Here is a 14125-nt window from a genome sequence, read left to right on the forward strand (position 1 = left end):
TGTGTAATGTTCATGAAATTGATGACTACTTGAAAAGTGATTATAACGAGTCTTATATGTCTTATTAGGTGCTTATCTTACCCCAAAAAGGAGCATACGTTTCCGTTTATCTTCTTAAACCAATATATCCAATCGATCACAAAGATCAAATTTTTTAACTGGATATGTTTTCTGATTTGTTTTATTTTACCATCCTCTTTGTCTTTCTTTTACATATGAATTTAATTGTTTCCCATACAGGCATATAATTCATCTCTGTGATTTCAAACTGATCACCAGACTGGGATCAGATCATTCTTCCTCATTGTGCAGTGCATGTGATTTCCTTAATCTTTTCACAGAAGATACTCTTCTCATTATGGCAACCATTGTCTTGATACCAATCAGAACTATATATTTATTAATATGAAGCTCTATTACATAAGGTTTTCCATTACTATGCTAACTTAAATTGATTTCATATACCATTTAAGTATTGTGTTACTTGGTTAATAACCATAAGATAATTACTTGCATTTTGATGAGTATACAAAGATAAATCCAAAATTTCTAAGCAAAATTTTAAAAATGACTAGAATTTTTGTCTACACAAGAGTCTCTAAAGCTACTTGGAATCAGATCAATTCAGCCAGATATTTTTAATTTATTTCAAATATCTACTTATACTTTTTCAAGTGACTATAGCTTGCAATTGGCCATAGCATACAATATTAGTCTTTGCTATGTGTTTCATCAAACTCAAAATATCTTATCTATTATAAAGCATACTGATATTTCTTTGGTTTATTGATTACATATCCTAATTTTTGTGAACACCAGGCTTTTCTGTTATCTTTTCTTCTTAGAACCTGTCAGTTCCCAACTCATAACAGTAACTGGGGTGGTTCCTAGTGATCCTTAATAGTTTAACATGTCTTTCTCAGGAAAGCCTTCCCTAAACTCCCAGGCTGGCTTTGGTCTCTTTGATGTACAATTTTGTAACCATATATTTTACTCTACAGTATATCTCATAAACTGAGTTTATTGTCTAATAGTGATTAGTATAAACACTATTCAAACAAGAATTGAATTTCCTGCCTTTCCACAAACCTAAAGGTATAAATGGGTCCATATAGTTTCTTCAGAATGATTCTAAATAATCTTGACTATCCTCCTATAATATTTGTCATCTGTAAACTCCTAGGGTTTCCTTGGCTTTTAAAACAAATATCATTCAATTTATAACCATACCATTTTACCCTTGTTCTTCCTTCCCCAAAATATATGCAGCTGTTTATAGTCAATTCTCTGGCCACATGTTACTTACTAGAATATCATATAATCCCTGATAGATGTGGGACATAATTTTTATCCATTTTTATAGTTTTAGTAATCTCCTTATAATTATATATATTTCACATATATATGTATATGTGAAATGTATGTTTCAAATTAACATCTGTATTACCAAAAAAATGGTGTTAGTTAACTATTGCTGTAAAAAATACTAGAGAAAAACAATTTTAAAAGAAGAAAGTTGGGCCAGGGATTTAGCTCACCTGCCTGACAAGCACAAGGTCCTGAGTTTGATTCCTGGCACTACTACTACTATATTTCACATATATATGTATATGTGAAATGTATGTTTCAAATTAACATCTGTATTACCAAAAAAATGGTGTTAGTTAACTATTGCTGTAAAAAATACTAGAGAAAAACAATTTTAAAAGAAGAAAGTTGGGCCAGGGATTTAGCTCACCTGCCTGACAAGCACAAGGTCCTGAGTTTGATTCCTGGCACTACTACTACTACTACTACTACTACTACTACTACTACTAGTAATAATAGATTAAGCCCACAGTTTCAGTTCATGGTCTGTTAGTTCCATTGTGTTTGAGGCTGAGTGAGGCAGAATATGCAGAATGGCACTTGAAGGAACAAAGCTCCTCATGCCATAGAAGCAAAGACAGAGGATGAGCCAGATTTTCAGTATCCCTCCAAAGGTGTTTCTCCTGTGACCCAACTCACTTTCACTAAGTCTCACCTCCTCATGTTTGTGCCACCTCCAAGGAATATCATAAGAGGGCAAACAGGGCTTCAATACATGATGTTTGAGGACATTGAAGCTCCAAACCATAACAAAGAGTGAGCTGCGCAGAGGTAAAAACACATTACCTAATTTGGTTCAATGCATCGCTATTACCCGCCACCATATTTTGCACATAATTTTTGAGAAGAAACATACTTGAATAAACGAATTCTGAGTAAAAATCAACAAAATCACCACTATTTAGCTGAAATGATTAGAAAAGAAGTGCTAAGTGAAGTTTAGAAAGTGGTATGTGGAAATTCAGAAAGTGATAAAGAACAGTAATTGTGAACATTTATGGATGGAAAAGAAAATTAACCATATCTTATTAGTTTTATTTCTGTATTGTAGACTTTATACTTTTTCATACCTTTTACCATTATCATCTAAATTGAAATACATTGTTCAGTATGGAAAAAGGAAAAAGAATAGTAACCAATTTTTGCAGTACATAAGAATGTGTCTAATTTATATTTTTATTTGTATACTCTTCTCATAGTTTTATGCAAGATGATCTTGGCTTGGCTTTGTTATTATCTTCCAATGAATATGCTTCCTAATTTTTTCTTGATCTTAAGTTCATTGAATCAAAATATTCTTCAGAATGGAGGAAAACATTTCTTGGCTATTTTGATTAAACTAAATTTTACCCTCTACTTGCAATTTTCTATAGTAAGAATGAGTTTTTTGCAATCATATATTACTTATTTTCATTAACCAAAATATTAATGTTTTGTCTTCTTATATAATTTATTCAATGTATTGATATTTGCTTTAAATTTTGTTTTTCATTATTACGTCTTAGACTTTACCTTTCATATTTGTTTTAAGACAGTGGTGTTTAATTCCCCTATTTTGCTGCATGCGGTTTGTTTTACAGTTTCTTATACTCATTTTGAAAGTCATAAATAACTTAATATACATGTAAGTTTTATTACCAAATTGTCATCTCAAAAATATAGGTTCATGATTGCCTGATATTTTTTGACCTGTCATGATACAAACTGGAGTTTTGATTATTACACCTTTTCTTTCTCAAGACATTGAATTCAAAGCAAGCAGAGCTTGTGCTTGATTTCTTTGCCAATTAGATCTTTCAAACTGTCAATTTCTTTCGTTCAATGATGTTGGTTTGAATAGTATATATGCTAAAAAAATTTAGTTCGTGGTCCTTCATATATTTATTGTTTAGGCAATAGTAAATGCATAGAAGTTGTTCAATGTTCCTTGCTAGGTTGAGTTTGCTAAAATCTTGTCAGCTCCTTTCTGTATGTTTTTGAGATTGGCTTGGGGCTACTTAGCAGCATTGTTCTGCACTGCTTGTTTCCTCAAATTCTCTGCAGGAAGGAAACTTCGGAACACTTTATGAAATTCAAACATATAAAAGACTGTAATATGGTAAGTGTAAATACGCTATAGAGATTTGAACAGATTTGAGACACAATACACCAATCTACAAATCTATAGCTGGTAAAGAGACAATCTCCGTAAATGCAGCTGAGGTAATACCCAAGATGCCAAACTGCTGAATGGAATCACCAAAGGCTTTTTCATCCAACAAAATGAAAAAAGAAATTATGGTGCTCTGTGGACCACTGAGCCAAAGCCTGTTTGAATTGGTCCCATCTCATTTTCTGACTTTGTAATTAGGAACTGAGTGTTTTAGGTCTAACAACTTCCTCATCTGTAAAATTGTGATAATAAGAAAAAGGCACCACAAGCCTTTCAAAGGTGTTACATGATAACTACAGAGTACAAAAGGGCATTTAATATATTACAGAAAATCATGACATTAATATGTACAGCTTTCTTGGCAAAGCACTTTGCAAACACAGTTATGTGCTTAACAAACATTAGTTGTTACTGTTCTTGTCATATTGCTTCTGCTGCTATGTGGTTATTGTTAATCTATTGTTACGTTTAGTGAGAGTCCCATAAAATATATGTAGAAAACTTACAACCTAGATATCATCTTATCCGTGGTCTGACTATTTTGATTCTACTTATGAAGAAAACTAAAGAAATTATTGGAAGTTTGAAGAAACTGACGCACAATAAATCTAGCCTGCAATATCAACTCATATTTTATCTACTTACAAGCAAAGGATCAAATAGTAAGGGTTCAGTAGATTTAGAGATTGTTCACAGATTTGTAATTTATTTTGGCCTGAAAACAGCACCAATCCCATATTTATGATATCAAAACTGTAGTCATGTTCTGATATATTTCTCCTGATTTGTCATTTCACATTGAGAGACAAGACAGTGATGTGTATGAATTGTTTATTTGTTTAACAGCTGATCAACCAACTCACAAATCCTATTGATACGAGAGTCTTGGACATTTTTTCTGCATAAGAATGGCACTGTATGATTTAACTAATGAACAGCATTTTCAGGATCAGAATTTCCAAAACAACCTTTTATTTAGTAGAGTCATTGGAGGGAATTGTATTTATAATTTGAGATTTTTCTGTACTGGGAATCGAATTCATGACCTTGCACTTGCCAGGCAGGCATGGCGCTGCTGAGCTACATCCCTGACCCTTGATAAATATCTTTGAATGGGCTGTTTTCAAACATTCTTTCAAATCACTTTTATTTATATAGTATTATGATGTAAAAATCTTACTCTTAATTTTTTTCTTGTAAAACTTTTGATTGCTATGTTTTCAATCTCATATGTTACATGGAATACTAGTAGCGATTATGTGCAATTTGAGGCAGTGATAAAATTCTGCAGATCTAGATAATTGTAAATCTTTTATAGAAGACCCACAAACAGTTCTAGATCTATAATTCAACTATGAAAATATGGAGCCTTTTTGAATGAAGCAGTTAGCAGCTTCCCTAAATAACTTTTTGTCATTTTGTCTGAAGAAGCATTTTCTTAAAATGAAGTGGTTTTACGAAGCTACATAGTAAGATGAAAAGGTGCCATAAATTCAAGAATATTAGAATAGACAAAAATTACAAAACCTCATTTACTGTCAGAAGCCCATCAGAAAACATAAATTAATCTTCTTGACAGTCCTGTTATAAGGAAAGACAGTTTTCATTTGAAGTACTTGCTGACAAGGCAGCCACATTATTAATACAAAACCCGCCATTTAGCCATAGGGCTCCACATTTTGGCAGCTGCACAAGATGCAGTTTACAGCTGCCTTTCACTATTGCACCAGGCAGTCTTCAAGTATCTCTTGAGCTCCCAGTATGTGCAGAAAATGCTGTGTAAAACTCTGTGAGAGGCTGTGGAACAAATCATAGACATGAGTTTTGGTCTTAAGGAGTTTATGTTCTGGTTGGGAAAAAAGGATGCAGTGCCAGAAGTCAATTTGAAGAAAATTACACAGAAATATGCCAACAAGTGAAAAACAAATAAAAAACAAATAGAAATTGTCTTTGTAAAAGAACAAGTCTGCTGATTGCAATTACATAATAACAAGAGTAAGCAATTGTATGATTTTTTTTTCAGATATTAAACTCTGTCTGTTTTACTCAGGCCCCTCTGATTTATGCAGGAGATCACATAGAAACACAATTACACACCAGAAAAGAGGAGGATGACAAGTTATCCTGACCTCAATTCATACTACTTTTGCTCAGCCTCATCTTTAACCTTAGATATCAAAGACCAGGGTCAGTTCTGTCTACGAATGCATGCATTTTATTTTATTTTTCTCTCTAAAACCCAAACAATAACCAGGTCTATAAATTTTTGCTTCTATTTTTCATATGCACAGTATTCCTCCTAAAGGATCCTACTAAAACTAGATTTGTTAACATTAAAAAGTGTTTCCTGAACCTAGCTTTCTAGTGTAAAATGCAAATATTTCTTCAATTCAACCACCGATGAAAAATACCAGGATCAGTCTCCTTCGTGCTTCATATAATAATGTCAATTGAGGCAGAGACCATTTGTTTTATGTTTCTTTTGTTTAGGCAATGTGTTATAAACATTAAACTAATCGAAGATCTAATGGTAAATAAAAATCTGGAGTTTTCTAAATAAATAATTATTAAACATCCAGCCTTACACCTTTCATTTCTGCTTCATCCTTCTATTTTGTAAACGTTTTATAGGACACTATATTTGGTCCCACTCTCTTTCACAATCCTTTCTCATCATATGGAAAGATTCATTCATCACATCCCAACCAGTAGTTGTATATATAGTCATATCAGTTCAATCCAAGCATTACTAATTAAACTGTCATCATTTCAATATCTGCATTTTAATGAATCCAGAAAGTCATTTAGAAATAAATTCTGAACCCTATCTCAGCTCTCTTGAATTAGAATTGCTGATGGCTGCCTTTGTGCGTATTATTGCCCCTTAAAAGAAAGTCCTTTCTCTCTACCAAAATCCTATGTTTCAAGGCTTAGCTTAAATACAGCAAAATTTTGAAGCTATTTTTGATCCACTTTGTTTAAATATATGTGGTCTTTCTTGAATTTACGTCACAGGAGGTCAGAAGGCATCAGAATTTGGGTAAACAAAAGTTGAGCATAAACTGGGAGAGGTAATCTAGGAGAAATGTAGTAGGAGTCAAATAAATTTTGCCCTTAAACTTGCAGTAGAATTTGGAAATCAGAGGCAAAAATGCCAGAAATAGCCAAGCAATCTGTTACACAGAATCTATGTTAGAGGAGGAGATGGGTGATACAATTTCACAAGGGAAATTTAAAGCAAGATTATGTAACTAGCCTTCTAGGCTAAGACATGTCCAATCAAATGTAAGTTTAAAGTCTTTCAGGGATGGTCAGTACCATCCAATTAAGTATGTGCAGCTATGAAAATATACTTCAGGGACATGTAATAACGCTGTAAGAAACGAAAATAGGAAGTTCACAAAGACATGGAAAACAGGAAAATGGATAAAGTTGTATGAAATACCAGATGTAGGATAAGAATTCTAAAATTTAGGACTGGCTTTAAAGTCTATCCTCTGAACCTCATCATTATGTCTGAGGTTAAGTTATTGTTTCATGGTAGAATGTCTCCCCCTTTATTTTTGCCTAAGGAAACCTTACCCAACTTCTACAGTACAGTGCTGGATTTATATTGCTGGGACACTTCACTTCGAGAGTAGGACTTAATTTTCCCTTCTCTTTTCATATGAATAACATGGATGCACAATTTCCTGACTCTTCACTGGAATACAAAAGTGCACTGAAGTAGAAAATATCAAGGAACAGCTCATATTGCTGAGAAAGGCCAGCCTATAGTAAGGTCTATCTGAGGAAAAGGGAGACTGAGGACCATCTGTTTGAAAGGCATCATTCTGGGCCCGACACAACATCTCCTTAAGAAATGTCTTCAGGTCAGAGGAGAGGAATTTCCTGGTCAATAATTGTCCTCTGTAATTTTGATGTATAACCAAATCTGAGAAGCAATAATTCTAATTCTTCCAGAGGGTTGTTCAACAGCTAAATCCTTGCTCATTTCAAATTGTTCCATTTCATTGAAATAGCCTGCTTACCAAAATGTACTTCTTTTATTTAGCATGGAACCTTGAAAGGTGAGAATTTTAGTTATTTTTGTCTGGATCAAGCATGACTGAACAACACCTGCTCTCTCTCCTCTATATAACTGTCTCAACTTTCCCCAGTTACACCAATTTTGTATGTAATTCCTAGGAAAAGTCAACTGAATAAACTTCAGGGAAAATAAATAGTAAATGAACTTGAATGTTAGCTGAATGGAGAATTTTAGCTTATTTCCTGGACATCTTTTATAAGCAAGCAGCCGTTAAATTACAAATTAAATTACATGTGATGAATTTTAAAATTGTAAAAAGCTTAATTTTTACCATAGACCAAGAACATCAATCCATCAGATTGTAATGTGTATAAACATTTTTCCAATTCTTGACAATGTTCAAAAAATCAAAATAAAATGTTATTTTTGCTTCAGAAATGAAGGATAAAAATCACTAATTTGAAAATCGTAATGTATTGAATAACTCCTGCCAAAAAATAATGTTCCCTTGATCATACGAATGCGATTCAGCAACTTCCTGTTTCTTGCTGGAGAAAAGTAAGACGTTTTTCCTTGAGCTGCCAATTGTCCCCATGAAATTTCATACATTAATTCTAAGATATTCAGTAACGCAAGATGTAAAGTATTTTATATGTTTTTTTATTTACAAAATAAATCACATCATGGATTTTTTTCAAAAGTTTATTCAACTTTCTGAAGAAGCAGTATCACACTGCTCACAGTCTTAGGCGTGTTCAGTGGGAAGGAGCCCATGATGTCTGCTGGGAATATATTTTCTGTTCTTAAGGCAGTGAAAATACTTCTTATTATTATCATAGTTTTCATGTTCTCACAATTTATACCTTTTCATTTGCATTACATTTCCCTCATCAGTATTTCTTTTTGAAGGATGTAAGTCACACGTCTCTAGTCTCTATTCTTGTGTTAGTTCTGAACAAATGACAAAGGTATGCATGTTCCTTATAAATAACTATCTGACAATAACTAGTAATTATTTAATGCCTACTAAAAATATTTTTTAACACAAGTATCCCACTGATACAGATTATTAGCATTTGCAATATAGTATTTCATTAGTGGCAGCAGGTAAGCTACACCTCCTTGAATCTGGGGCCTCTTTAAATCTGGGCTTGGCCAAGGGACTAACTTTGTTCACTGGAAAAGCAAATGTGCTGCAGAAGTTTGACAAATAGATACAGGGACAAAGACAGAAAGATACAGAGACAGAGAAAGACAGAGAGATAGAGAGAGAGGGAGATAGATCATATAGCAAGTTTCTGGAAGTGGAACATGCAATAATATGCAAAGTAGAACTAACTTTGTTAACAACAGAATTGTGAAAAAGAACCAAGAGCTATTTAAAAAGAAGATGGCATAAGAGAAACAGTCTTCTTCTGATTCTACAATTGAGAAGAGTCAACTGAAAGAAGGAGAAACTAGGGCCTGGGATTTAGCTCAGTGGTTTTGAAGAAGGAGAAACTATTCTATTCATTGAAAAGATAGGAACAACTGCAAATCAATAGAAAAGTGAATGAAAATCTAAAGCCCATGGAGATTATGAAAAGCAACACAGAGAGGTACAAAGCAATTCATAATTGTAAATATGGATCACCAGATTGTGGCTAAGAAGCAAACACCACATACAAACGTGGATATTACATGCAATTCCTAAAATTAACAGATGACCAGCAGACCTATCAAGAATTATCCATATAAATTTTCAATGGAACTAAAGAGATTCGGTCTGAAAGTGACCCCATCTACACAACAACTTGATACTGCAGGAGAAATTCATTACATAACTAAGCAAACTCTCAGTGATATGTAATTAGAAACAGTCTTCAGACAGATTCTATTATTAGGGATTAAACACCTCTAAACTCAGAGTGATCACAACTAAAGGCTCCCATGTAAACCACATTGTGTTGCCTGGGAGGAAGGTCATGCAAAATAAAATATAGCTGAGGGGAATGTAGGACAGGAAACCACCAAGATGTTTGAGCAGTGGAGAAAATGGGACATTATGCAAACAGGAATGGGTGTTGAAAATATGAATGGTCTTTCCCTCGGTGACTGAAAGTGAGAACATTATGCTTGAGAAGTGTGCTTCTGTGATGGAAGCTGACAGAATACTTAGTTTCCAGGGTCACTCCTGCAGTGCAGAATTTAGTGGTTGATTTGTTCTTCTACCCTCTGAATCTTCCCAGAGACACAAGCAACACTATCCCGTGTTCGTTAACCATGCCCCCTGGGTACTAGTGTAGGCTCGTCCAGCAAAGCAATTGGGATATGCCTGATTGGGGCAGTCCATAAGTAAGACACCAAGTTGTAGTTGCTAAAAGAGCCTTACTGCAACTCCAATAAAGGCTATGTTTCTGGATGTGGATACCAAAGATCTCCAAAGTGGGTGAACACCCATCCTATAAACTCTATATAGCACTGAGGTTGAGCCAGTGAAAAGGGTACTGGCTGTTGACTAAACCATTTGCTATGTCCCAGGTATGCTCAAAATCCCTCACCAGAATCTGCATTCTGGGGCACTCAATAGTTCCTCAGCCTAAAAAACGAGAAACTTGTCCCTCAACCTATAAACTACTCTAAATGATTTGATAAAACCTGAGAGGAAACAAAGCAGATTGGAACCTCCTCTTATACCTCCAGTGCCTCCAAGGTTCTGCTTCTCAAAAGTGCCTGGGAAGCAGGGTGCAGCACCATTGAGCTAAATCCCCAGCCCTTTATATTGTTTTTAAAGTTTTATGTATATTTTTCCATATTTTCAACTTGCTTCAATATTATTTCCTTTTCTCTTCTTCAGATTCTACCTTATTATCTATTTTTCTTCTGTCTCTTTTTCCCATTTATCCATCTTTCTTTTTTCTTTTTCTTTTGCACCCCTTATCCTTCTTTTTGTTTTGTTAGGTTTTTATTAATTTTTAACTTTTTTACAATTCATATTATATTTCCCTTTGCCTTTCTCCTGATATTGGTGGTGCTGTAAAATTGGATTTGGGTTTTAAAATATAGCTATAACTGATCCATTTACATTTGGCTATTATTACTGTTTTTTGTCATCTTCCTTCTAGGAAGTGCTGGGGGTCATGCCTGGCACTACAAGTACACTGGCTTATACTCCTAACCCACTTGAGAGAAATTACACATTATTTTAACCACAACCTAGTCCTGCATGCGAATTTCTGGATACCTCAATCAAAAATGAAATGGGATATGGAGATAACTCAAAGAGCTGGGACTAGAGGTTCCATTTGACCCAGCCATTCCTCTGCTGGGCATCTTTCCAAAAGAATTAAAAGAATTATACCACAGTGATATATGCACACCTATGTTTATAGAGGCACAGTCTGTAATAGCTAAAACTTGGAAACAGCCCATTTGCCCATCAGTTGGAAACTGGATAAAGAAGATGTAGTTTTTCTATAAAATGGAATACTACTCAGCCATGAAGAATGATAATTAGAGTCATTCATAGGAAAATGGATACATATTGAGGATATACTCTTAAGTGAAATACATAAATCACACATGTGTAAATACTGAATAGTTTCTGTGGTGTGAAAAACTATAATAGTATACAAGAACCTAATGGGATAACTAAGAGTGTGAAATAGGAAGAAAAGGGCTAAAGGTGTAGGGAAAGTAGGAAGGGTAGGGGAAAGGAAATAAGGGAAAAGAGAAAAATAGGAGAAAATGAAATAATGGAAATAAAGTGTTTGTAAATGGGGAGGGGAGGAGGGGGGAAGGGGGGAAGGGACAAGGGGAAAAAATGAGAATTAAGACCTATTATGTAAAGGTACAGAATCCCAATGATGAATGTAACTGTACTGTGGACCTAGATTGTCCCAATAAACTCAATAAAAAGAGAACAAAAAAGAAATTAAATAACAATTCTTGGTGATGCTGGGAAGAAAAGGAACCCTTCTACTTTGTTGATGGGAATGTAAATTAGTAAAACCATTCCTGATCAATATTAAAATTGTAGACACAGCAAAGAGATGAAAGAAAAAGAAGGAAAGGAAGGAATGAAGAAAGAAATAAAGAAAGAAAGATCAGAACATAAATGGAAGATCAGCAAATCCATTATTCTTGTTTGCAGATGCAGTGATACTATATTTGGTAGGCCCTAAAGTCTTTTCCAGAAGATTTTTAAATATGATAAATAAATTCAGTAAGATGCAAAAATTAGTATAAAAATTAATATTTATTCTATACATTAATAGAAAAACCACTGCAAAAGAAAGAAGAGCAGAGTCAGTGACTTTCCCAAAACTTTTAGACAGTCCTGGTTCCCACATGGAGAGCAAAACGGAGAAGACTGGTTAGGAGACTTTAGCTGACCTCAGGGTGACAGAGGAGAAGGAATGTGGGAGCTCTCAAAGAATCAAGGATTTCACTTGGAAGGCTGATGACAGACCTCTAAAGACTGAATGGATCTTTGAGTGACAAGAAGATGCTCAATGAGACCACAGTGGCCTACAGCTGGGACTTTAAAACAGAAGCTTCAGCCCTTGATGGTTGGCAGCCTCATGGAAGGGTAGAGAAGGGCTATTCACATACTGGAGGTAAGAAAGCAGAGAGAAAAGGGAGGGTCTAAGAGGAGGGATGCACCCTTCCAGATCATGCTCAAGCAATGCCTGACTCCTCTGAGCAGGACCTACCTCCTAACAGTGAGTCAGCCATAGTACCTCCTTGGTCTAATCCTTTTCCAAAAGGGTCCTGCCTATGTGTGCATAAAGCTCTTGTGGATCATCTCGATATAAACTGAAACACTAGAATTATAATGAAACTGTTCCTTCAGATCTGTTTGAAGCAAAAGAGATGGCAGGTGGTAGGTGGTAAGACTGACATTAAACCAATATTGTCCGACATGCTGTAGTCTGATAAAATTCTGACAGCAGATGAATCTAGGGTGTACGGATGGTTAGGGCTAGAAGTATATCTTCACAGTCATGTACTTAGGGATTGATTGAAACCAAAGCATGCAGAAAGAACTAAAATAAATGAGTGCCCAGTATTAAACCATTTGAATTACTAACTTGTTAAAAATTTAATTTAATTTTTTTTAACTTTTTGAGGTACTAGAGATTTAAAACCAGGGGGTCATTACCACTGAACTATATCCCCAGTCGTTTTATATATATATATATATATTTTTTAAGACAGGGTCTCACTAAGACCAGGATGGTCTCAAACTTGTGATCTTCCTGCACAAGCCTCTCGAGTAAGTGAGATTATAGGTGTGTACCACCATACCTGGCCTGAATTATTCAATTTTGTCATGGTTAAAATTTAAAATGTCCTTCAAAAATCTCATGTGTTCAAAGTTGGTAATTTGGAAGGTAATTGAATTATGAAGGTGATGTATTCATCAGTAAATGAATCCGCACATGAATTCACAGCTGAATGTGCTGTTGGGAGGTGGTGCCTGGCCAGACCAGTGGGTCACTGGAGGCATGACCTGGAAGGGTGCATTCCTATCCCCAGCTACTCCTTTTCTCTGCTTCCTGGCTTCCATGGAATGAGCAGCTTTCCTACTTCATACCTTTCTACTGTGGGATTTCTGCCTAGAAAGAAGCCAAACATGGACTGAAACCACTAAAACTGAGAGCTAAATAAATCCCTCTATCTTTAATTTGGGGTGTCGAGTACTGGATCTCAGCAACAGGAAAGTGACTGATACAACTTTTAAAGGTGTAGACAAGAAGAGGAGAACACAGAGAAAGAGAAGAAATGATTATAGAATTGGCTCACAATAACGACAACAAGAACAAAGATAATTGTGTAGAAAAGTTTTGAAGGAAAGCCAAAGAGAAATAAATTGAAACATTAAAAAAAAAATCCATGGATTTTCAAATGAGTAACAGTTTCAGTGACATAGCAGAGACAGAACCCTGAGGGGTGCTTGGATGGCTGAGATAAAAGAATATGTAAACTTTTGAAATGTTTAACTATGAAAAGAAGGAGAGATATAGGGGAAAAGTTTACAAAGGATGAAAAATTGAGGGTTATTTTTATTATTAATATTAAAGAGCCTCAGCCATATTTATAGCCTAGTTGAAAGGTGTAAGAACAGGAAAGGAGCATAAATACATAGCTTAGAAGAGAAAAACGAAGGTACAAGCTCCTTACAGGAACAGAATATCAGGTGTGGAAAATGGTGAAGAACCTAACATTGATACTGAGAAATCTCTTTCTTTGATAAAAATGTGTGAATAGGAGGGATGAATTTATTTGAATAAAGTGTAAATTTGTAGGCTCAGAGGCAAGGTGGTATGAGAGTTCATGTCTGATAGTTTTATTTTTCTTTTTATAAACTCAAGGAATATGATCATCACTAAAATTTCTGTAGTAGTAAGATAAGGATGCATCTTTACACTTTGCATTGTGAAATGTAAAGAAAGTAAGGACTAACACCCATGAGAAACAGAAGGCAAGGCTAAGCAGTGGTAGGGAAAATGCTAAACAGTATAGGGCATTTCACTGAGTTGGTGACCAAACATTTCTAATGGCAATGATACATACAGGTGTGTCAGATCCCT

Source organism: Fukomys damarensis, unplaced genomic scaffold (assembly GCF_012274545.1).
Source record: "Fukomys damarensis isolate Sample0158 unplaced genomic scaffold, DMR_v1.0_HiC HiC_scaffold_39, whole genome shotgun sequence".
Classification (NCBI taxonomy): domain Eukaryota; kingdom Metazoa; phylum Chordata; class Mammalia; order Rodentia; family Bathyergidae; genus Fukomys; species Fukomys damarensis.